Source organism: Mobula birostris, unplaced genomic scaffold, assembly GCF_030028105.1.
Source record: "Mobula birostris isolate sMobBir1 unplaced genomic scaffold, sMobBir1.hap1 scaffold_4256, whole genome shotgun sequence".
Lineage (NCBI taxonomy): Eukaryota > Metazoa > Chordata > Chondrichthyes > Myliobatiformes > Myliobatidae > Mobula > Mobula birostris.
In genome coordinates this window covers 6,182-29,053 of record NW_027277356.1, presented here as the reverse complement: position 1 = coordinate 29,053, position 22,872 = coordinate 6,182, and the positions used below count along the sequence as shown (strand labels likewise).

The window sequence follows — 22,872 nt, the reverse complement described above, 5'->3', positions numbered from 1 at the left end:
TAGACGGTGTCCACAACAAAGTTTTCCACTGTATCTCGGTAAACGTGCAAAGGTTGAACCAACTTACCGAGTTAGGCGGCTCCCATGGCTTGGATCTTGTCCGTTTCCCTCCACGCTTGGCCTACTTGTCTGTTGAAATGCCTCTCAAATGTCGTGACTATCAGATTCCTCCATCTCTGCGCTCTCCGCGTAAAAAAAAATGTATTGCCCCTCAGATCTTGCCAGTAGATCTCTTGCAAGTTGATGGAGTGGTTGCAAAGCTGTGCAGTGTGTTGGCCTTCGTTAGTGGAGAGACTGAGTTCAAGAGCCGTGAGGTAATGTTAGAGCTGGTCGGACTGCACTTGGAGTGTTGTGCTCAGTTCTCATCACCTCACTAGAAGGAGGATGTGGAAGCTTTAGGGAGGGTGCAGAGGAGATTCACCGGGATGCTGCCTGGATTAGAGAGCGTGTCTTATAAGGATAGGTTGAGTGATAGCAGTGTCAGTATTTCTGATGATCTATCCCGAGTGAACAGATTGATGCCATTACGTAGGAGGCATGACAGCAGCTATATTTCATTAAGAGTTTGAAGAGATTTTTGTACGCCCACCAAAAACTGGCAAGTTCCTACAGATGTACCAAGGAGAGCATTCTAACTGGCTGCATTACCAACTGCTGTGGAGAGGGCCACTGTGCAGGATCAGAAAAAATTATAGCCGCTGTCGTGCATCCTACAAAATCACATCAATATGTTCGCTTAGGAGAGATTCTCAGAGATGTTGACACCCAGGAACTTGAAACTGCTCCCCCTTTCCACGGCTGACCACTCAACGAGGACTGGTGTGTGTTCCCTCGACTTGCCCCTTCCAGAAGTCCACCATCACTTCCATGGTTTTACTGACACTGAGTGCAAGGTTGTTGTTGCAATACCACTTAACCAGCTGATCTAGCTCACTCCTGTACGGCCGCTCGTCGCCCTCTGAAATTCTGCCCACAGTAGGAGTGTGTCGTCAACAAATTATAGATGAGCTGTGCCTGGTTGCACTGTCACGGGTGCAGAGAGAGAAGAGCGGTGGGCTAAGCACACACCCCTGTGGGTGCCAGTGTTGGTTGGCAGCGAGGAGGAGATGTTGTCTCCAGTATGCAGGCTGTGGTCTCCTGGTGAGGAAGGCAAGAATGCAGTTGCAGAGGGAGGTACAGAGGCCCAGGTTTTGGAGCTTTGGAACTGAGGGGATGAAGGTGATGAATGCTAAGCTGTAATCAATAATAAAGAAAACCCAGCCTGACCGCTATTGTCCAGGTGAGATTGCGTCCATGCAGACCTATTGTGGCGATCGGCAAACTGCAGTGGGTCCACGTCCTCGCTTAGGCAGGAGTTGATCCTCTCAAAGCACTTCATCACAGTAGGTGTGAGTGGCACCGGAGAATAGTCACTGAGGCAGCTCACCCTGCTTTTCTTGGCCACTGGTATGATTATCACCCTTTTGAAACAGGTAGGAAACTCCGGCCAAGTCCACACTAGACCGGATAAGTCCGTAACCAAAGCTTTTTGTCTTCGTTTTGACCCTCCGTCCACACTGAAACGGCGTTTTCCTCCCCCGAAAACGGTGCTTTCTAAAACGCCCTCCAGAGTGTTTAAATCTGAAAACGCCGGTTGGGCGTTGTAGCGTGTATGGGGTAACCAGAGGTTTTAAAAAACCTGTCGTCCCTTTCATCGGTGAAGAGACTGTGGCTGTAGGAAATGTTTCCGGGGTGACCCCTCTGTGGGAGTGGGGAAGATGTTGGTGGGGCCACCCGGGGGTCTGTGTGTCTGCATGTAGTGGCTGTGAGGCTGGTATTCTGGTGGTGAAGAGTACTGGGTGGTGGGGGGCGGGGAGCCATCATATTCCTCATCATTGCAAATTCCTCCTCAACAGAGTTAGTCAGTTTTTCCAGTGTTGGTCGTCAGCCAGGTCATACTGTCCGCGAACTCCCTGTCAGTTGCCTCCATACGCTCCGGTATTTGTTTTTGTTTAGTTTTAAGTCCTCCTGCGTGAGAGCCAACAGCTGTCCGTCATTTGGCAATTTCCTTTTAAGTTTTTCCAGTCTGTAACTGAACAAACGCGCACCAAGTCTACCGTTCCTCTTCGCTTGTTTTCTGTAGATGTGTCCTGCGCATGCCCAGTAGGAGATTCACCCAAATACTCATTTTAATGTGGACGAAGGTATTTTCAAAACTGCCTGGTGTGGACGCCTATCGTTTTTACGTGAAACCGGCGTTTTCAAAATTATCCGGTCTAGTGTGGACGTAGCAATGAGAGATTGAAGATGTCTTTGAACACTCCCGCCAGTTGGTTGGCACAGGTTTTCAGTGCCCTACCAGATACACCATCAGGGCCCGATGATGCCTTTCGAGGGTTCACCCCCCTCGAAAGATGTTGACGTGGGCCTCCGAAACAAGGGCCACGCGATGCTGCAAGGATTCGCAGGGGTGTGGGTTTTATATTTTCCCTCTCCAGCTGTGTATAAAAAGCGTTGAGCTCATCTGGGAGCAAAGCATCACAACCGTTCACGATGGTACGTTTTGTCAATGTCAAGATGCTAGATCGAGTGGACCGCCAGAGACTTTGTCTAATACTAGGAGACGCAACTTAAAGGTGACTGGAGGCAAGTATGGTGTGGGGGAAGGAGGTTAGAGGTATGTTTTTGTCGCAGAGAGCTGTGGGTGTGTGGAACATGCTGCCAGGGGGTGGTGGTAGAGGCAGATTCATTAGGGACATTTAAGGCACCATACATACATAAGCACAAGTAAAGTTACAACACAACCTTCCAAAGATCCACCGACGGTGACTAATTTGGGGTCTCTCTCTGTCATCATGAGCCATCCATTCCCCAACCTCTTAGGGTTTTCCCTCACTCGCTCACTTGGATGTCCACCCCCCCGCAGAATTACCCCATTCCTTCACTGAGTCCCTGCCGGACATCTGCAGCCCCCCCCCCCTTACTCCTCGGGTGTCGGGGGTGTGGGGGAGAGGACTGTCTGCCCATTCCACAGGCTCCCACTGGGTCACCACTCAATCACTGAGGATTTTAATCCCCCCCCCCCACCAACTTCAGGTCCAGAGCGGATCCCAGCGGATGTACACGGGCCCCAGTGACTGCGTCAGGAAGTTGTATCGGCACTCTGGAATCCCGGGAATCTACAAGGGGAATGTTTCTCACCCTGCTGAGGGGTAAGTGTGCCCACCTGTCTAGGACTGCCCCTTCATCACCGTCTGGTATGGAAGGGCTGCCGCACGGGTTCGGTAAAAATGGCAGAGGTTTGTAGACTCAGCTAGCTCCATCACGGGTACTGGCCCCTCCATGATCGAGGGCATCTTCAAAAGGCAATGCCTCGAAAGGGCAGCATCCATCATTAAGGACCCCCATCACCTGGGCCATCCGCAATTCTCATTGCTACCAGGCGCTTGAAACACAGACACAATGTTTTCAAACAGCCTCTTCCCCTCCGCCATCTGACTCCTGAACACTGCCTTGCTATTGTGCTCTACTTATTCATTTTGTATCGGCCCTAGTGCCCTTCCCTTGGACAACAACGGTGTCGTGGAGAGGGGAGACTTGCAGCATGGGCGACTGCTGGTCTTCCATACAACCTTGCCCAGGCCATTTTGAAAGCATAATTATTGTTGTAATTTATGGTACTATTGCACTGTGCACTGAGGAGTGCTGTGTCAGATCATCTCCCTTACTCTTTGGACTGGAAGTGACATTAAACCATGCTGTACTACTGGCACAAAACAATAAATTTACAACATACGTCAGTGATAAGAGCCAGAGTGGAGTCTATGGTCCATGTGAGCACAGCTGCAAATGGAAAATTTGTTTGCAGTCTCATCAGATAAGCAGCATTCACAAGAAAAAAAACATAAAGATTCAGAAACACTGTGGAACCCGTCAACGAAAGCACCAAACGCCCAACAAGTGAAAAAAGAACAAACTGTTCCAACGGCAAAAGGCGATTGAACGACACAAACATCAATCCAGGAGCACGGTAGTATTCGGTTCAGCCCCGTGCTGCTAGCCCACTGCAGGCCACTGAGCCATTCCTCAACAAAGCACCCCAGCCCACGTCGATCAAACCCGCTCAAAAACAGCAAACAAAGGAGTAAGCAGACCCCAAGAACACATGCTACATGAACCTCAAAGTCCCTCAAAACCAATCAATCCTGGCAACGTGCTGCACTTTCCTTCGACAGCAGTGAGCACGAGGGAGAGGAAGACCGGTTTAAACGTGGGAAGATGGCACTGAACGCCTGCCCTTCCTCATCGACTTCACCCTTGATCAGTGCCTCAATCGGAGAGAAGCAATGGAGTTGATCGTGTGCTCACACCCTCGACACCTTAGTCGGGGAGAAGCAATGGATTCGAATATGTGCTTCCATCCTCGATGCCTCGAATCAGAGAGAAGCAATGGAACTTGTGCCCTCGACATCTCAATCGGAGAGAAGCAATGGGGGTCGATCGTGGGCTTGCTCCCGGTCTCCAGGCTATCAGGCCCCCAGGCCCCACACACACACCCACTCCAAACCTCATCCAACACCAGATTGCTCAATCGTCCCAGAACACACCATCAGAATGTAAATCACAGGTTCCAACCGCACGGAGTTTCGTACAAAACACATCGTCAAAGTGTAAATCACAGGTTCCAATCACATGCAGCTTCGTAGCAGAAAGACATTTGAAAGAAGTAAGAGAAGTTGCTCTGTGAACTGTCTGCAGGACGTTTTTGTTGGTCGTGTAGTTCAGTGACGCCATCTTGTAGAAATGTATACACAATTTTTACGAGAACGAACAATTCGAACAATACCATTTCTATTGGATGCAAAGTGCTCATAGTACTGCAGTACTGAGGCGGAGATTAGGGTTCTGCCGGTTGGTTCAGGAACTGAAAGGTTGAAGGGACAGAGCTATTCCTGAACCTAATGGTCTGGGTCTTCAGGCTTCTGTACCTCCCGCCTGATGGGAGCTGTGAGAAGATGCCCAGACGGTGGGGATTATTGATGATGGACGTTGCCTTCTCGAGGCAGCTTCTCCTGTAGATACGACCGGTCGGGAGGGAGGTGCCCATGATGTATTGGGCTGAGTCCACTCTCTCTGCAGCTTGATCAAGTTGATCAGGTGGTTAAGAAGATATATGGGGTGTTGTCCTTCATCAGTCGGGGGATTTACTTCAAGAGCTACGAGATAACGTTGCAGCTCTATAAAACCCCAGTTCGACCACACTTGAAATATTGTGTTCCGTTCTGGTCGCATCATTATAGGAAGGATGTGGAAGCTGATTCACCAGGATGCTGCCTGAATCAGAGAGCATGTCTTATGAGGGAAGTTTGAGCAGTGAAACAGTTGGTGACAAATAAGCACAAAGGAGGAGATTGAAAATCTGGCTGAGCAATGCCACAGCAACAACCTCTCACTCAATGTCAGCAAGACTGAGGAGCTGATCAGTGACTCCTTGAGCCAGTCCTCACTGGAGGATCGAAGATAGAGAGGGTTAGCAACTTTAAATTCCTCACTATCATCATTTCAGAGGACCTGACCTGGGCCCAGCACACAAGTTCAATCACGACAAAGCACAACATCACTCCTACTTCCTTAGAAGTTCTTGAAGATTCAGCACGACATCTAGAACTTTGACAAACTTCTATAGATGTGTGGTGGAGGGTGTATTGACTGGCTGTATCACAGCCTGGTGTGGAAACACCGATGCCCTTGAATGGAAAATCCTACAAAAAGTAGTGGATACGGCCCAGTCTGTCACGGGTAAAGACCTCCCCACCACTGAGAACATCTATATGGAGCGATGTTGCAGGAAAAGAACATCCATCATCAGGGACCCCCACCACCCAGGTCATGCTCTCTTCTCGCTGCTGCCATCAGGAAGAAGGTACAGGAGCTTCAGGTCTCGCACCACCAGGTTCAGGAACAGTTATTACCCCTCAACCATCAGGCTCCTGAACCAGAGGGGATAACTTCACTCAACTTGGATAGGTACATGGAGCTTAAAAATAGAGTGCTATGGGTAACCCTGGGTAATTTCTAAAGTAAGTACATGTTCGGCACAGCGTTGTGGGCTGAAGGGCCTGTATTGTGCTGTAGGTTTTCTGTGTTTCTATGTTAACTATACTCGCCCCATCACTGAAATGTTCCCACAACCTATGGACTCACTTTCAAGGACTCTTCATCTCATGTTCTTGATATTTATTGCTTATTTATTTATTATTATTATTATTATTTCTTTCTTTTGTACTTGCACAGTTGTTGTCTTCTGCACTCCAGTCCATCCATGTACCTATCCAGACTTCTATTAAACATTGAAATTGAAATCGTACCCGCCACTGGCATTGGTAACTTGTTCCACACTCTCACCACTCTCTGAGTGAAGAAGCTTCCCCTCCGTCTGTCAGACCCCCACCCACCATCCCATGAACACCCTGTCTCCAACCGACCCAGTCCACCCAAGACGATAATGTCAGTCCCTGACGTCTGAGGGGGACGAATTTACCTCCTAAATGGCGGGAGGAGAAGATGGCAGCGCGACGCAGCGCACGCAGCCTCTCCGGTGAAGTGATATCGTATTTGTTAAATAGGGGGCCGTGCACAATTCTGATTTGATGGAGACAGATGTGAGAAGCATGGAGGAACATCTGGAGAAACTTCTGAAATGCTCGGTTCGCTGCCGCTGTGCGATCAACAATCTCCGGGGGGTAGGCCCCAAATCCTCGGCTTTGCCTGTTGCTGGCAGCCGGGGCCGGGGTCGAAGCGCTCAGCAAGGATGGTGCTCAGTGCTCGGTGTTGGAGGGCTGGTCGGAGGCTTGAAATTTTCGGACGGTCTCAGAGTCGGACTGTGATCGGGTGCTTCCAGGATGCTGCATCGGCAAGTTTGCAGCGCTGGAAGCTCATAGCAGGAAGAGTTTCTCCCTTCTACCGTCTGCGTGAGATGATGGGACTTTTGAGAGAGTCCATGGCCTGTTCTTCATCAAGTTATGGTATTGCTTGCACTGTTGTAGTTATATGTTATAATTATGTGGTTTTTGTCAGTTTTTCAGTCTTGGTCTGTCCTGTGTTTCTGTGATATCACACCAGAGGAACATTGTATCATTTCTTAATGCATGCGTTACTAAATGACAATAAAAGAGGACTGCGTGTCCTCATAATCTAATCTAATCTAAAGGGTTGTCACTTGGTAGCGTAGTGGTTAGCCCACCACTTTACAGTACCAGCGACATGAGTTCAATTCCCACCACAGTCTGTAAGGAGTTTGTACGTTCTCCCCATGGCCACGTGGGTTTCCTCCGAGTGCTCTGGTTTCCTCCCACAGTCCAAAGGCATGTTGATTGGTCGGTTAATTGGTCATTGTAAATTGTCCAATGATTAGGCGAGGATTAAAGTGGGGGTTGCTGGGCAGCGCGGTTCGAAGAGCCAATTCCGCACTGTGTCTCAATAATTATGTTTCATATGTAAGTACATCGAGGCAGAATTCTGCAGCAGCAGTGTAAGGCAGCACACAAGGAAAATTATGAATCACAAAATTCAATACATGGAGCAAACGAGGAACGGAGAGGCAGTGTTCGTGGACCATTCGGGTGGCGGAGGGGAAGAAACTGTCCCTAAATCATTGAGTGTGAGTCTCCGGGCTCCTGTACCTCCTTCCTGATGGTAGCAATGAGAAGAGGGCACGTCCTGCGTGACTGGGCTCTTTGATTGATGCCGTCTTCTTCAGGCATTGCCTTTCAAAGGTGGCTTCGATGTTGGGGAGGCCCTGTGCCCACGATGGAACTGGCTGCAACCCTCTGCAGTTTTCCCTGATCCTGCGCAGTGCCCCCTCCATGCCTGATGGTGAGGCAACCACTCAGAATCCTCTCCGCGGTACATCTGAAGAAATTTGCTGGGGTCTCTTTGGTAACATACCAATGGCTCTTCAAACTCCGAATGAAAAGTAGGCACTTGTTGCCCCTGGAAACACACCTTCCTCCCCGCACTCTCTCTGCCAGAGACTCCCGGCGTTTCCAGAGTGCTTGCCTGGAAGAGACGTAACTCCCTACCCCCTGGCGCAGGGAGTAACATGGCCTGGCGATGGTAGGGTTCCATCTCCTGCTATGGGGAGGGTTCAGCCACTTGTCAGGAACACAGTGACCCTTGGAATTTACCTCAAGGGAGTTCCGCACTGTGGGGCGAGTCGGTCAGGGGGCTCACCACTGTGGGAGGAGTCTGTGAGGGAGTTCCGTGCTATGGGGGAGTCGATAAGGGAGCTCCACGCTATGGGGGGAGTCTGTGAGGGAGCTCCACACTGTGGGAGGAGTCGGTGAGGGAGCTGCACACTGTGGGGGGGGAGTCTGTGAAGGAGCTTCATGCTGTGGGAGGAGTCTGTGAGGGAGCTTCATGCTGTGAGGGGTGTCGGTGAGGGAGCTTCACGCTGTGGGGGGAGTCTGTGAGGGAGCTCCATGCTGGGGGGGGGTCTGTGAAGGAACTCCACACTGTGGGGGGAGTCGGTGAGGGAGCTCCACACCGTGGGAGGAGTCTGTGAGGGAGCTACGTGCTGTGGGGGAGTCAATAAGGGAGCTTCATGCTGTGGAGGGAGTCGGTGAGGGAGCTTCATGCTGTGGGGGGAGTCTGTGAGGGAGCTGCACGCTGTGGGGGGAATCGGTGAGGGAGCTGCACGCTGTGGGGGGGGAGTCTGTGAGGGAGCTCCACGCTGTGGGGGGGTCAGTGAGGGAGCTTCATGCTGTGGGAGGAGTCTGTGAGGGAGCTGCACACTGTGGGGGGGAGTCCGTGAGGGAGCTTCATGCTGTGGGGGGAGTCAGTTGGAGCAGAATGCTGTGGGAGGAGCAGTCAGGGAGCTTCACACTGTGGGAACAGCAGTGAGGGAGCTTTACGCTGTAGGAGGGGCAGGAGGGAACCCTGCGGTGTGGGAGGCACCTGAGTGTGAAACGGAAACATCCTTTCTCCCTTGCTGGGGAGAGCGAGACCCTGTGGTATGTCGACTGCCGGGTGCACAATGTAGTCTTTGGGGTACTGCAAGTCTGTGTCTTTACTGTTGCTTTGCTGCATGCTTGAGTGCTCGGTGGTGGGTGTCGATGCTTTTTTTTTGCCAGTGGGGGGAGGGGGATGATTGCTTGCTGCCGCTTACGCGCAGGAGGGAGAGGAGCTGAGGGGGGACTTTGGGGTTCTAATATTTAACCATCATTCATTCTTTGGGGCACTCCTCTGTTTTCGTGGGTGGTTGCGAAGAAAAAGCATTTCAGGGTGTATATTGTACACATCTCTCTGACATTAAATGTACCTTTGAAACCTTTGAACTCAACAGTGTTGAGGAGTGAGCCCCACATGGTAACAGGAGCTCTGTGGGATCTTACTGTCTGCTGTGGGTGGGGTCAAAATAATCCTGCTGGGCTGGGATCCTGCTATCAGCAGGTTGCTGCAGGACCTTCCCCCTGTGAGGAGGACGTGGGGTGGGGGAGTGGTGAAGATATGACTCAAATCCTGCCTTCTCCTCCCTCCCTCCCACTCACCCACCTCCACCTCCCTCTGTTACCCTCAATCACCCCTGCCTTTCCTCCACTCTCCCCACCCAACTCCTCTTGTCATCCCTCTCTTCCGTCCCTTCTCCCTCCAACCTCCCTCTCTTCCCCCTCCAATCCCCCTCTCCTCCATCCCTTCACCCTCCCCCTTCCCTCCCTTTTTTCCACTTCCCTCCATTTCTCTCCTCTCTCTTTCCTGCCCCTAGACATCCCAGGGACCGGAGTTTACTTCCTGACCTACGAGTGGCTGAAGGAGGTGCTGACACTTGAGGGTCAAAGGTCAGTGGAGGAGGGGAAAGGGCAAACGGGTAATGTGGAACTGAATGGAGGGAGTGAGGTGGAAAGGAGGGGAATGGAGGTAGAGATGGGAAATTCGAGGAGAGGGATGAGGGTGAGAAGGTTCAAGACAGAACCCCCCCCCCCGAGGTTGAACAGCAATGAGAGGTGAGGAGATTTGAGAAAGATCTCCTGGAGGTTGAACAGGGATGAGAGGTGAAGGTCGGGACAGACCTCCCCCGAGGTTGAACAGGGATGAGGGGTGAGGATCAGTACATATCACCCCCGAGGTTGAACAGGGATCAGGGGTGAGAAGGTTCGGGACAGATCCTCCAAGGTTGAACGGGTATGAGATGTGATGTTTGGGACAGATCTCCGCTGAGGTTGAACTGGGATGAAGAGTGAGAAGATTTGGGACAGATCCCCCACAGAGGTTGGATGGGATGAGGGGTGAGAAGGTTTGAGATAGATCCCTCCGAGGTTGAACAGGGATGCGAGGTGAGGTTCAGGACTGATTCCCCTTCCTTGAGGTTGAACAGGGATTAGGGGTGAGAAGTTCAAGATAGATCTGCCCCTGATGTTAAAGAGGAATGAGAGGTAAGAAGATGTGGGACAGATCTCCGCTGAGGTTGAGCAAGGATGAGAGGTGAAATTCATGACAGATCCACCCTGAAGTTGAACAAGGACAAGTGGTGAGGATCGGGACATATCCCCCCCCCAGGATGAACAGGAATGAAGGTTGAGGTTGGGGACAGATAACCCCTTGAGGTTGAACTGGGATGAGAGCTGAGAACATTCGAAACAGATCCCTCTGAGGTTGAGGAGAGATTAGAAGTGATGTTTGGGACAGATCCCCCCCCCCCGAGTTTGAACAGGGAGGAGGGGTAGGGTTGGAGATTGATCCCATCTAAGGTTGAACAGGGATGAGGGTCAAGGTTGGGGACAGATAACCCCCTTCAGGTTGAACAAGGTTGAGGGGGCGAGGTTTGGGACATATCACCACCCTGAGGTTGAACAGGGATGAGGAGTGAGAAGTTTCGAGAAAGATGCCCCTGAAGTTGAACAGGGATGAGACGTGATGTTTGGGACAGATCTACCCTGAGATTGAACAGGCATGAGAGTCAGAAGGTTCAAGACAGATTCCCTCCCGAGGCTGAACAGGGATGAGGGGTGAAGTTCAGGACTGATTCCCCCCAGAGGTTGAACAGGGATGAGGAGTGAGGTTCGAGACCGATTCCTCTGAGTTTGAACAGGGATGAGAGCTGAGAAGATTCAGGACAGATCCCCCCGAGGTTGAACAGGGATAAGCGGTGGTGATTGGGACATATCCCTCCACCCACCTCACTGGTAAACTGGGAATGGGGGTGAGGTCTGGGATGTATCCCCCCTGAGGTTGAACTGAGATGTGGGGTGCGAACGTTTGAGACAGATCTACCAAAGGTTGAACAGGAATGAGGGGTGAGGTTTGGGATAGATCTCCCCTGAGGCTCAAGGTTGGGACAGATACCCCCCCTTAAGGTTGAACAGGGATGAGGGCTGAGAAGGTTCGGGACAGATCCCCTGCTTGAGATTGAAAAGAAAAGGGATGAGGGGTGAGAAGGTTCGGGGACAGATACCCCCTTGAGGTTGAACAGGTATAAGAGGGGTAAGAAGGTGCCCCTGAGGTTGAATGGGCATGAGAGTGAGAAGGTTCGAGACAGATTCTCTCCCCCCACCCCCTGAGGGGTAAAAAGTTTCCAAACAGATTCTGCCCTGGTGTTGAACAGGGATGAGAGGTGAGAAGATTTAGAGCAGATCTCCGCTGAGGTTGAGCAGGGATGACGGGTGAGAAGATTTCGGACATATCTCCCTAAGGTTGGTCAGGGATGACAGCTAAGAAGATTCGGGACAGATCACTCCTGAGGTTGAACAGGGATGAGTGGTGAGGATCGGGACATATCCCCAACCCACCCCTGCTGGTGAACTGAGAATGTGGGGTGAAAACATTTGAGACAGGTCTCACCAAAAGTTGAACAGGGATGAGGGGTGAGAAGGTTTGGGATAGATCCCCCTGACATTGAACAAGGATGCAGTGTGAGATTCAGGACTGATTCCCCGAGGTTGAACCGGGATGAGGGATGAGAGGTTTCAGGACAAATCCCAGCTGAGGGTGGACAGGGATGAGAGCTGAGGTTTGGGATACAACCGCCCTGAGGTTGAACAGGGATATGAGGTGAGAAGATTTGGGACAGATCCCCCCGGAGGTTGCACAGAGATAAGAGATGAGATGATTGGGACAGAACCCCTCCCCCCTCCCCCAAGGTTGAACAGAGATAAGAGGTGAAAAGGTTTGAGACAGATAACCCCCTGAGGTTGAATAGGGTTGACAGGCGAGAAGATTTGGACCAGCTCCCCCCCCCCCCAAGGTTGAATGGTGAGAAGGTTCAAGACTGATGCCCCCTGAGGTTAAACAGGGATGAGAGCGAGGTTTGGGACAGATCTCCCCCTGAGGCTGAACAGCGATGAGGGGTGTGAGGTTTGAGATAGACCCCCCCCCATGAGGTTGAACAGGGATGTGGGGTGAGGTCCAGCACTGGTCCACCCCACCCTTGAGGATGAAGAGGGATTAGGGGTGAGATGGTATGAGTCAGATCCCCTCAAAGGTTGAATAAACATAGAAACATAGAAAACCTACAGCAAAATACAGGCCCTTCAGCCCAATACAGGCCCTTCAGCCCACAAAGTTGTGTCGAACATGTACCTAAGAAATTCTAGGCATACCTACAGCCCTCTATGTTTCTAAGCTCCATGCGCCTGTCCAAAAGTCTCTTAAAAGACCCTATCATATCCGCCTCCACCACTGTTGCCGGCAGCCTATTCCACGCACTCACCACTCTGAGTGAAAAACTTACCCCTGACATCTCCTCTGTACCTGCTCCCCAGTATCTTAAACCTGTGTCCTCTCGTGGCAACCATTTCAGCCCTGGGAAAAAGCCTCTGACTATCCACACGATCAATGCCTCTCATCAACTTATACACCTCTATTAGGTCACCTCTCATCCTCCATCCAAGGAGAGAAGGCCGAGTTCACTCAACCTATTCTCATAAGGCATGCTCCCCAACCCAGGTGATGTTTGAGATGGATCCTCCCTGAGGTGGAACAGCGATGAGGAGTTTGAAGGTTTGAGATAGACCCCCCCCCCCCCGAGGTTGAACTGGGTCGAGAGGTGAGATCTGCTACAGATCCCCCTGAGGTTAAACTGGGATGAGAAGTGAGGTTTGGGACAGATTCTCCCTGAGGTTGAACAGGGATGAGAGGTGTGAAGGTTTGAGATGGACCCCCCCAATGAGGTTGAACAGGGATGTGGGGTGAGGTCCAGCACTGGTCCACCCCACCCTTGAGGTTGAAGGGGAATTAGGGGTGAGATGGTACGAGTCAGATCCCCTCAAAGGTTGAACAGGGAAGAGGGGTGATGTTTGAGACAGATGTCCCCCAAGGTTGAACAGGGATGAGAGGTGAGGTTCGGGACAGATCCCCCGTGAGGTTAAACAGGGATGAGGTGTGATTATCGGGACAGATCCCCCACCCGAGTCTGAACAGGGATGAGGTGTGATGATCGGGACAGATCCTCCTGTGGTTGAACAGGGACGAGTGGTGAGGTTTGGGACAGATCCCCCACCCGAGTCTGAACAGGGATGAAGGACACAAAGGGCTGGGACAGGTCCCCCTATGAGGTTGAACAGGGATGATGAGTGCGTAGGTTTGAGACAGATCTCCCCGCAATGTGCAGTTGAAATGACTTCTCAGTAGGACGAGGGGCTTGGTGAATTGGTTTATTAATGACACACCTACCGAGCTACAGTTCAAAACACCATCGATAGAGATCATTTCATCAAACCAACACGCACAAAGTGCTGGAGGGTCTCGGCCTGAAACGTCGACTGTACTCTGCCTGGCCTGCTGAGTTCCTCCAGCATTTTGTGTGTGTTGCTCGGATTTCCAACATCTGCAGATTTTCTCTTGTTTGAGATCATTTCACCACCTCACTTTTTAAAAAATATACAGTATTTCTGTTTGTGCACGTTTTTAAAAAAATCTATTCAATATACATAATTGATTTACTTATTTATTATTATTCTACTTGTTTTTTCTCTGCTAGTTGCATTGAACCATTGAACTGCTGCTAAGTTAACAAATTTCACATCACATGCCGGTGATAAATAACCTGATTCTGATTCTGACATTGGTGCTTCAAGGTCAATAAAGGAATGCAGAATAAAGTGTGACAATTTGATAGAAAGTGCAGTGCAGGCAGAGCATAAGGTTCGAGGGCCAGAGTAAGGTAGATTGAGAGGTCAAGAGTTTATTTTACTGTGCTAGGAAACCATTCAATAGTCTGATAACAGCAGGGCAGAAGCTATCCTCGAGCCTGGGGCGGACATGCCTTCAGGCTTTTGTATCTTCTGCCCGATTGAAGAAAGAATGTCTGGCGTGGGTGGGGTCTTTGATAACACAAAATAATCTGCAGATGCTGGGGTCAAAGCAAGACTCGCAACACGCTGGAGGAACTCAGCAGGTCCGGCAGCATCTGTGGCAACGATCAGTCAACGTTTCGGGCTGGAACCCTTCGTCAGGGGTCTTTGATGCGGGCTGATTTACTGAGCCAGTGGGCAGTGTAAACGGAGTCAGTGGTGGGGAGACTGGTTTCTGTGACGTGCTGAGCCATTTCCACAACTTCTGTGGTTTCCTGTGGTCTCGGGCAGAGCAATTTCCATTCCAAGCTGTGGTGTACCAGGATAGAATGTTTTCTGTGCGGCATCAATTAAAAGTAGGTGGAAGTCAAAGGGGAAATGCCCAATTTCTTTCCCCTCCTGAGGAGGTAGAGACGTTGATGAGATTTGTTTGCCTTCGTGGTTGGACCAGGGCACATTTATTCCCATAGAGGGACGAGATTGGTTGACACGTTTGCAGCGTTGGTAAGCTTTGCTGTCTGTTGCCAGGGGTAGGTGGGCAATGAAACAGGGTGAGGAGAGTGGTGTTGGGGGCTTCAGTAAGAACCAGAGAAGGGAATCCATACCTGTGGTCTGGGACACACTTCCCAGAGAGGTTGTGGGTGGACTTCCAGGAGGGAGATGGTGTGATGTGCAGGAGTGGGTGTGGGGCGGAGGGGTGAGAAGGGATGGGGCAGAGGGGGAAAGGGGTAGGTCTCCCTGCACCCACTGGGAATGGAGTCACTCGGGGCAGGGCACACAGTTTGCAAGGTGGGACATGGTGGTGACAGACTAATGGTAGTCTCTCTCTTCCTGCCACCCCCCCCCCAGGCAGAATTACTTCAGCTTCCCCCGGATCCTCTTCGCAGGGGGGATGGCCGGGATCACCAACTGGATCGTGTGCATTCCAGCTGATGTGCTGAAATCTCGCTTCCAGACAGGTCCGTGTGTGAAGGGTGGGGCAACTGACAGCATCCCCTCCCTGTAACCCCCACCACAGTCCCTACACCTCTCCCTCCCTCCCTGTCTGTAACCCCCTCACACCCTACACCCCTCCATCCCTGTCTGTCTGTAACCCCCTCACACCCTACACCCCTCCCTCCCTCCCTGTCTGTAACCCCCTCACACCCTACACCCCTCCCTCCCTGTCTGTAACCCCCTCACACCCTACACCCCTCCCTCCCTGTCTGTAACCCCCTCACACCCTACACCCCTCCGTCTCTGTAACCCCCTCACACCCTACACCCCTCCCTCCCTCCGTCTGCAACCTCCTCACACTCTACACCCCTCCCTTTCTATGTAACCCTCTCACACCCTACACCCCTTCCTTTCTCTGTAACCCCCTCACACCCTACACCCCTCCGTCTCTGTAACCCCCTCACACCCTACACCCCTCCCTGTCTCTGTAACCCTCTCACACCCTACACCCCTCCCTGTCTATGTAACCCCCTCACACCCTACACCCCTCCCTGTCTCTGTAATCCCCTCACACCCTACACCCCTCCCTGTCTCTGTAACCCCCTCACACCCTACACCCCTCCGTCTCTGTAACCCCCTCACACCCTACACCCCTCCGTCTCTGTAACCCCCTCACACCCTACACCCCTCCGTCTCTGTAACCCCCTCACACCCTACACCCCTCCCTGTCTCTGTAACCCCCTCACACCCTACACCCCTCCATCTCTGTAACCCCCTCACACCCTACACCCCTCCTGTCTATGTAACCCCCTCACACCCTACACCCCTCCGTCTCTGTAACCCCCTCACACCCTACACCCCTCCGTCTCTGTAACCCTCTCACACCCTACACCCCTCCGTCTCTGTAACCCTCTCACACCCTACACCCCTCCCTGTCTCTGTAACCCCCTCACACCCTACACCCCTCCGTCTCTGTAACCCCTCCATCCCCTACACCCCTCCCTGTCTCTGTAACCCCCTCACACCCTACACCCCTCCGTCTATGTAACCCCCTCACACCCTACACCCCTCCCTGTCTATGTAAACCCCTCACACCCTACACCCCTCCCTGTCTCTGTAACCCCCTCACACCCTACACCCCTCCCTGTCTCTGTAACCCCCTCACACCCTACACCCCTCCCTGTCTCTGTAACCCCCTCACACCCTACACCCCTCCTGTCTATGTAACCCCCTCACACCCTACACCCCTCCGTCTCTGTAACCCCCTCACACCCTACACCCCTCCGTCTCTGTAACCCTCTCACACCCTACACCCCTCCGTCTCTGTAACCCTCTCACACCCTACACCCCTCCCTGTCTCTGTAACCCCCTCACACCCTACACCCCTCCGTCTCTGTAACCCCTCCATCCCCTACACCCCTCCCTGTCTCTGTAACCCCCTCACACCCTACACCCCTCCCTGTCTCTGTAACCCCCTCACACCCTACACCCCTCCGTCTCTGTAACCCCTCCATCCCCTACACCCCTCCCTGTCTCTGTAACCCCCTCACACCCTACACCCCTCCGTCTATGTAACCCCCTCACACCCTACACCCCTCCCTGTCTATGTAAACCCCTCACACCCTACACCCCTCCCTGTCTCTGTAACCCCCTCACACCCTACACCCCTCCCTGTCTCTGTAACCCCCTCACACCCTACACCCCTCCCTGTCTCTGTAACCCCCTCACACCCTACACCCCTCCCTGTCTCTGTAACCCCCTCACACCCTACACCCCTCCCTGTCTCTGTAAACCCCTCACACCCTACACCCCTCCCTGTCTCTGTAACCCCCTCACACCCTACACCCCTCCCTATGTAACCCCCTCACACCCTACACCCCTCCGTCTCTGTAACCCCCTCACACCCTACACCCCTCCCTGTCTATGTAACCCCCTCACACCCTACACCCCTCCGTCTCTGTAACCCCCTCACACCCTACACCCCTCCCTGTCTATGTAACCCCCTCACACTCTACACCCCTCCCTGTCTATGTAACCCCCTCACACTCTACACCCCTCCCTGTCTCTGTAACCCCCTCACACTCTACACCCCTCATTCTTCCCTGTAGCCCTTGCTATCTCAATCACCCACTCCCTCCCCTACACCGTCTCTGCAAATGCCTCTCTCCTTTATACCCCTCATCTCCATCACCCCCTCCCTCCCAGTCTCTGTGACCCCCAACCTCCCTCTCTTTTTAAAACTGTCCCTTCCCCATCTCTGTCTCCCCCCTCCCTCTCCTCCACCCCTCCCTGTCTCTGTGACACCCCTCCCTTCCACACACCCCACTCTGTCTCTATCATCACCTCCCTCCCCTACATCCTTCCCCATTGCTGTGACCCCCTCTAGTGTGTGTTCCCACAGTGAGTTAATGTGTGATTGTGTTTGCACCCACCACTCTCTCAGTGTGAAAAAACGTACCTCTCCCTCTGTGTATTTGTGTATAGTCGCCACATTGAACTGCAGATCATGTACACTTCCTCTTCACTCCAGCTCCTGACGGGAAATATCCCAACGGATTGCAGGATGTTCTACGGGAGCTAATCCGAGAGGAAGGTGTAGCATCCCTGTACAAGGGTTTCAGCGCAGTGATGTTGCGCGCGTTCCCGGCCAACGCGGTGAGTGTCCTGGTAGGCTCCGACGGGAATGAGTGCTGTCTGGTTTTAGCCCTTCCCTGTCCTTGACATCACTTCTTGCTCCACCCTTCCCCTATTCCATGTTTTTCCCTTGCCTCTCCCCACTTCCCATCCTCCCCTTCCCCACTCCTGCTTTCCACTCTCCTCCCTTCTGTCTTACTGAAATAATTACCTCAGTCTACAATGGCTCATTACTCATCTCAATCGTACAATCATCTCACTGTATGAAACAGTCTACAGAGTCTATTTTATGTGTTTACTACATCGGTCTGCAGAGTCTACTTAATCATCTCACTACATCAAACAGTCTACAGAGCCTATTTAATCATCTCACTACATCAGACAGTCCACAGAGTCTATTTAATCATCTCACTACATCAAACAGTCCACAGAATCTATTTTTTGATTTCATTACATCGGTCTACAGAGTCTATTTAATCATCTCACTACATCAAACAGTCTACAGAGTCTATTTAATCATCTCACTACATCAGACAGTCTACAGAGTCTATTTTTTGAGTTCATTACATCGGTCTGCAGAGTCTATTTAATCATCTCACTACATCAGATGGTCTACAGAGTCTAATTCAAACATTTTGTGCTAGCTGCCGAGAGGATCTGCACCCAGTGTGCAAGCATGGGGTGCAATGCCCCACTCCTGGGGTCAAGGAGGGGCAGGATGGGGCTGTGTCTGCCACACTTGACTTCAGGATCCTCCCTCCCTCCCCTCGGCAGGCTTGTTTCTTCGGTTACGAGATGACAATGCAGTTCCTGGAATGGTGGAGCGGGGAAACGTGAGCACGGGCCTCTCCCACTCCAAGGCTCAGTGGAGGGAAGAGTGAGACCAATGGAGGAGTGGCGTGGGCTCATCCCCAGAGACGCCGAACCAAGGAGGGGTAGACGGCGGAAGGCTGAGTCCTCGGCAGGGTGGATACTGTGGTTGTCGTGTGTCAGTAGGAGCGCTGATGTTCTTTGAATAAACGCCTGCGGCCTTGTGTATCCAACAGTTTGTGTGTGCCGGTCCACGTGTGTCGGGAAACGGTTGGCTGAGGGGGCTCGGGGAACGAGCAGTGGCCACCACTCTGAATCTCCGATTAAAAATGAGCTTTATTTCTGTCATATGCCCATTGGAATGTGTCTTTCATGTTAACGACCAGCACAGTTCAAGGATGTGCTGGGGCCAGCCCGCAACAAGGGCTTGTTCCTGTTTTATGTACTGATTACCACCCCCTCAACCCTCACATCTAGACATCTCCCTGATCTGCACCCTGGCTATCTTGTGTTTCAGTAAGATCACACCTCATCTACGTTCGGAAAAATGTAGTTCTACCCAATGTAGAGCTACTCAAGGTGGGACAGCTCTCTCACCAGTATTGGCATCTCTCAGACTGCTTGCCTGCAACACCAATACCCTTACAAAGAAAGGAGCCAAACCTGTGTTGAGTGGTCCAGCCGTATGGGGTGTGTTGTGTTGGTCGAATTTGATTGGGTTGGAACATAGGCATCATTAAGGTTGGATTTGGCTGCAATGGGTGGATTGTTTGGGATGGGAATTGGGATTGGACAGGATGGATTGATTGGATGGGAATTGGGATTGGATCAGATGGATTGATTGAATGGGAATTGGATTGAAACAGATGGATTGTTCAGATGGAAATGGAATTGGAATGAATGGATTGTTTGCATAGGATTGAGATTGGAAGGAATGGATTGTTTGGATGGGAATTGGTGGGATTGGAGCAGAAGGATTGTTTAGATGAGAATTGGAATAGGACCAGATATATTGTTTGGGATGGGAATAGGGATTGGACCGGATATATTGTTTGGGATGGGAATAGGGATTGGACCAGGTATATTGTTTGGGATGGGAATAGGGATTGGACCAGATATATTGTTTGGGATGGGAATTGGACTAGATATATTGTTTAGAATGGGAATTGGGATTAGACCCGGATGGATTGTTTGGGATGAGAACTGAGATTGGACCAGATATGTTTGGGATGGAGTTGGAATTGGACAGGATGGATTGTTTGAGATTAGAGTCCATGGGTGGGGTTGGGTTGGAATGTATGTGGTTGGTTGGATTTGATTGTATTGGTCTGGAGTGGATTGGATTTGCCCTCATTTTGAAGTGGGTTGGGCCAGACGAGGGTCGGGTGAGGAAGGACTGGGTGTGGGTTTTGGTCCCAATCTCAAGCCCGGAACGGGAGATCACTCGGGGTCAAATTCCAACAATGGACAGGTTACTGCACAGGGAACAGTCACATCCGTGTGTGCACGGGGACAAGTGAGTGAGTGTATCTGTGAGGGTGCTATGTTTGTGTGTGTCTCTGCATGTGGGTAATGTGTAACTGTGTATACACACTGCGGGTGCTGTGTATCTGTGTGTACACATTGTGGGTGCTGTGTTTCTGTGCGTACACGTTGCACGTGCTGTGTATCTGCATAGATGTTATGGGTGCTGTGTATCTGTGTGTACATGTTGTGGGTGCTGTGTATCTGTATATCTCTGCATGTGGGTGCCGTGAAACTGTGTATACACGTTGTGGGTGCTGTGTATCTGTGTGTTTCTGCATGTGGGTGATGTGTAACTGTGCGTACACATTGTGGGTGCTGTATAATTGTGTGTACACATTGTGGGTGCTGTGTATCTGTGTGTACACGCTGAGAGTGTTGTGTAATTGTGTACACGTGGGTGCTGTGTATCTATGTGTACACATTGTGGTGCTGCATAACTGTACACGTGAGTGCTGTGTAATTGCATGTACAGTTTGTGGGTGCTGTGTTTCTGTGTGTCTCTGCATGTGGGTGCTGTGTATCTGTGTACACATTGTGATACTGCATAACAGTTTACACGTGGGTGCTGTGTAACTGCATGTACACACTGTGGTGTGTAATTGCGTGTACAGTTTGTGGGTGCTGTGTTTCTGTGTGTCTCTGCATGTGGGTGCTGTGTATCTGTGTACACATGGTACTGCATAACAGTGTACACGTGGGTGCTGTGTATCTGTGTGAATACATTGTGGGTGCTGTGTATCTGTGCATCCTCTGCATGTGGGTACTGTGTATCTGTGTGTACACGCTACAGGTGCTGTGTGTCTGTGTACATGTTGCGGGAGCTGTGTAACTGTGTGTACATGTTGTGGGTGCTGTGTGTCTGTGTGTACATGCTGCGGGTGATGTGTAACTGTGTAAACGTGGGTGTTGTGTATCTGTGTGTACATGCTGCGGGTGATGTGTAACTGTGTAAATGTGGGTGTTGTGTATCTGTGTGTACATGCTGCGGGTGATGTGTAATGGTGTTGTGTATCTGTGTGTCCATGTAGGTGCAGTTTATCTGTGTGTCTCTGCTTGCGGGTGCTGTGTAACTGTGTATACACGTGGGTGCTGTGTAACTGCGTGTATACTTTGCGGGTGCTGTGTAATTGTGTGTATACATTGTGGGTGCTGTGTAACTGTGTGTACACATTGTGGGTGCTGTGTACCTGCGTGTAAACTTTGCGGGTGCTGTGTAATTGTGTGTATACATTGTGGGTGCTGTGTAACTATGCGTACACATAGCGGGTGCTGTGTATCTGTGTGTCTCTGCATTTGGGCGCTGTGTTCATTTGCGTATGTCCATATCCAGTTGGGCAGCTTTTGATTCTGTGACCCTGATACAGGGCCATGGACAGCCCCTCTCTATAAAATCATGAAGGGCTGACGTCAGCAGGGATCCCCATCTTAATCCTCACAAAGACGCCGTCCCAGGACTTTGCCAGCATCTATTGCCCATACGTAACCGCGCCCAAGAGGGTGGGGCTGAGCAGTCCCTCGCAGCGCTCCACCCTGTGTGGGGACGGAGAGTTCCGGCACGTGGGTTATCAGGGTTGGAATCACCTTAAAGATCAAATATTTTGTCAGTGTGCATGGCTGTTGGGACATGGCTTTGACATTCTGTTCTGTAATGTGTGTCTGTAGCACTGTACCCCAACTTGGAAATATCACCACGCTCTGGCACCGGCACCAGGTCTAAACCCTGGGGTTTGCTCTCCACATGGACTACACTGAGTGAAGGTGGCCAGAAACCAAAGCTGTCCTGACTGTGGTGCCCCGATCAATACACTGTACTCCAGTGCTGTGGGGGGGCACCCACCAGGGTAATGGTTCCCAACCTCACTGACCCCAGATTCAACCTCTTGCAGCCCTGCTAGTCGAGGACAGGCTGCGCTGGCAAGAGTTTATATAACTTGACAGAGGTGTACAAGATGATCGAGTGGACAGCCAGAGACCAAAATGGCTAATATGAGGGACATAATTTTAAGGTAATTGGAGGGAAGTATGGGGGGAGGGAGTCAGAGACAAGTTCATTACACAGACAGTGGTGAGTGTGTGGAACAGTGGAGGCGGACAGTACTGTGCAAAAATCTTAGGCACATAAAAAAATTCTGTAAAGCTAAGATGTTTTCAAAAATAATGAAAAGTTTCTAAATATGAAAAGAACCCCTGTAAACAGTTAAAATATTAAATCAAATCAATATTTGGTGAGACCACCCTTTTGCCTTTGAAACTGCATCAATTCTCTTAGATACATTGTGTTGCAGTTCTATAAGAAAGTCGGCCAGTAGGTTGGTCCAAGCATCATATAACAATTGCAGCACGGAAACAGGCCATCTCGGCCCTTCTAGTCTGTGCCGAACTCTTACTCTCACCTAGTCCCACCGACCTGCATTCAGCCCATAACCCTCCATTCCTTTCCTGTCCATATACCTATCCGATTTAACCTTAAACGACAACATCGAACCTGCCTCAACCACTTCTGCTGGAAGCTTGTTTCACACAGCTACCACTCTCTGAGTAAAGAAGTTCCCCCTCATGTTACCCCTAAACTTTTGCCCTTTAACTCTCAACTCATGTCCTCTTGTTTGAATCTCCCCCAGTCTCAATGGAAAAAGCCTAAACACATCAACTCTATCTATCCCCCTCATAATTTTAAATACCTCTATGAAGTCCCCCCTCA

The 22,872-nt window shown here is 51.2% G+C and overlaps 1 pseudogene; it reads left to right on the top strand.

Annotated features, from left to right (window-relative positions):
- The first annotated feature begins 2,362 nt into the window (after positions 1 to 2,362).
- LOC140193194 (mitochondrial carnitine/acylcarnitine carrier protein-like) lies at positions 2,363 to 18,987 on the top strand (annotated as a pseudogene).
- Positions 18,988 to 22,872: the final 3,885 nt, after the last annotated feature.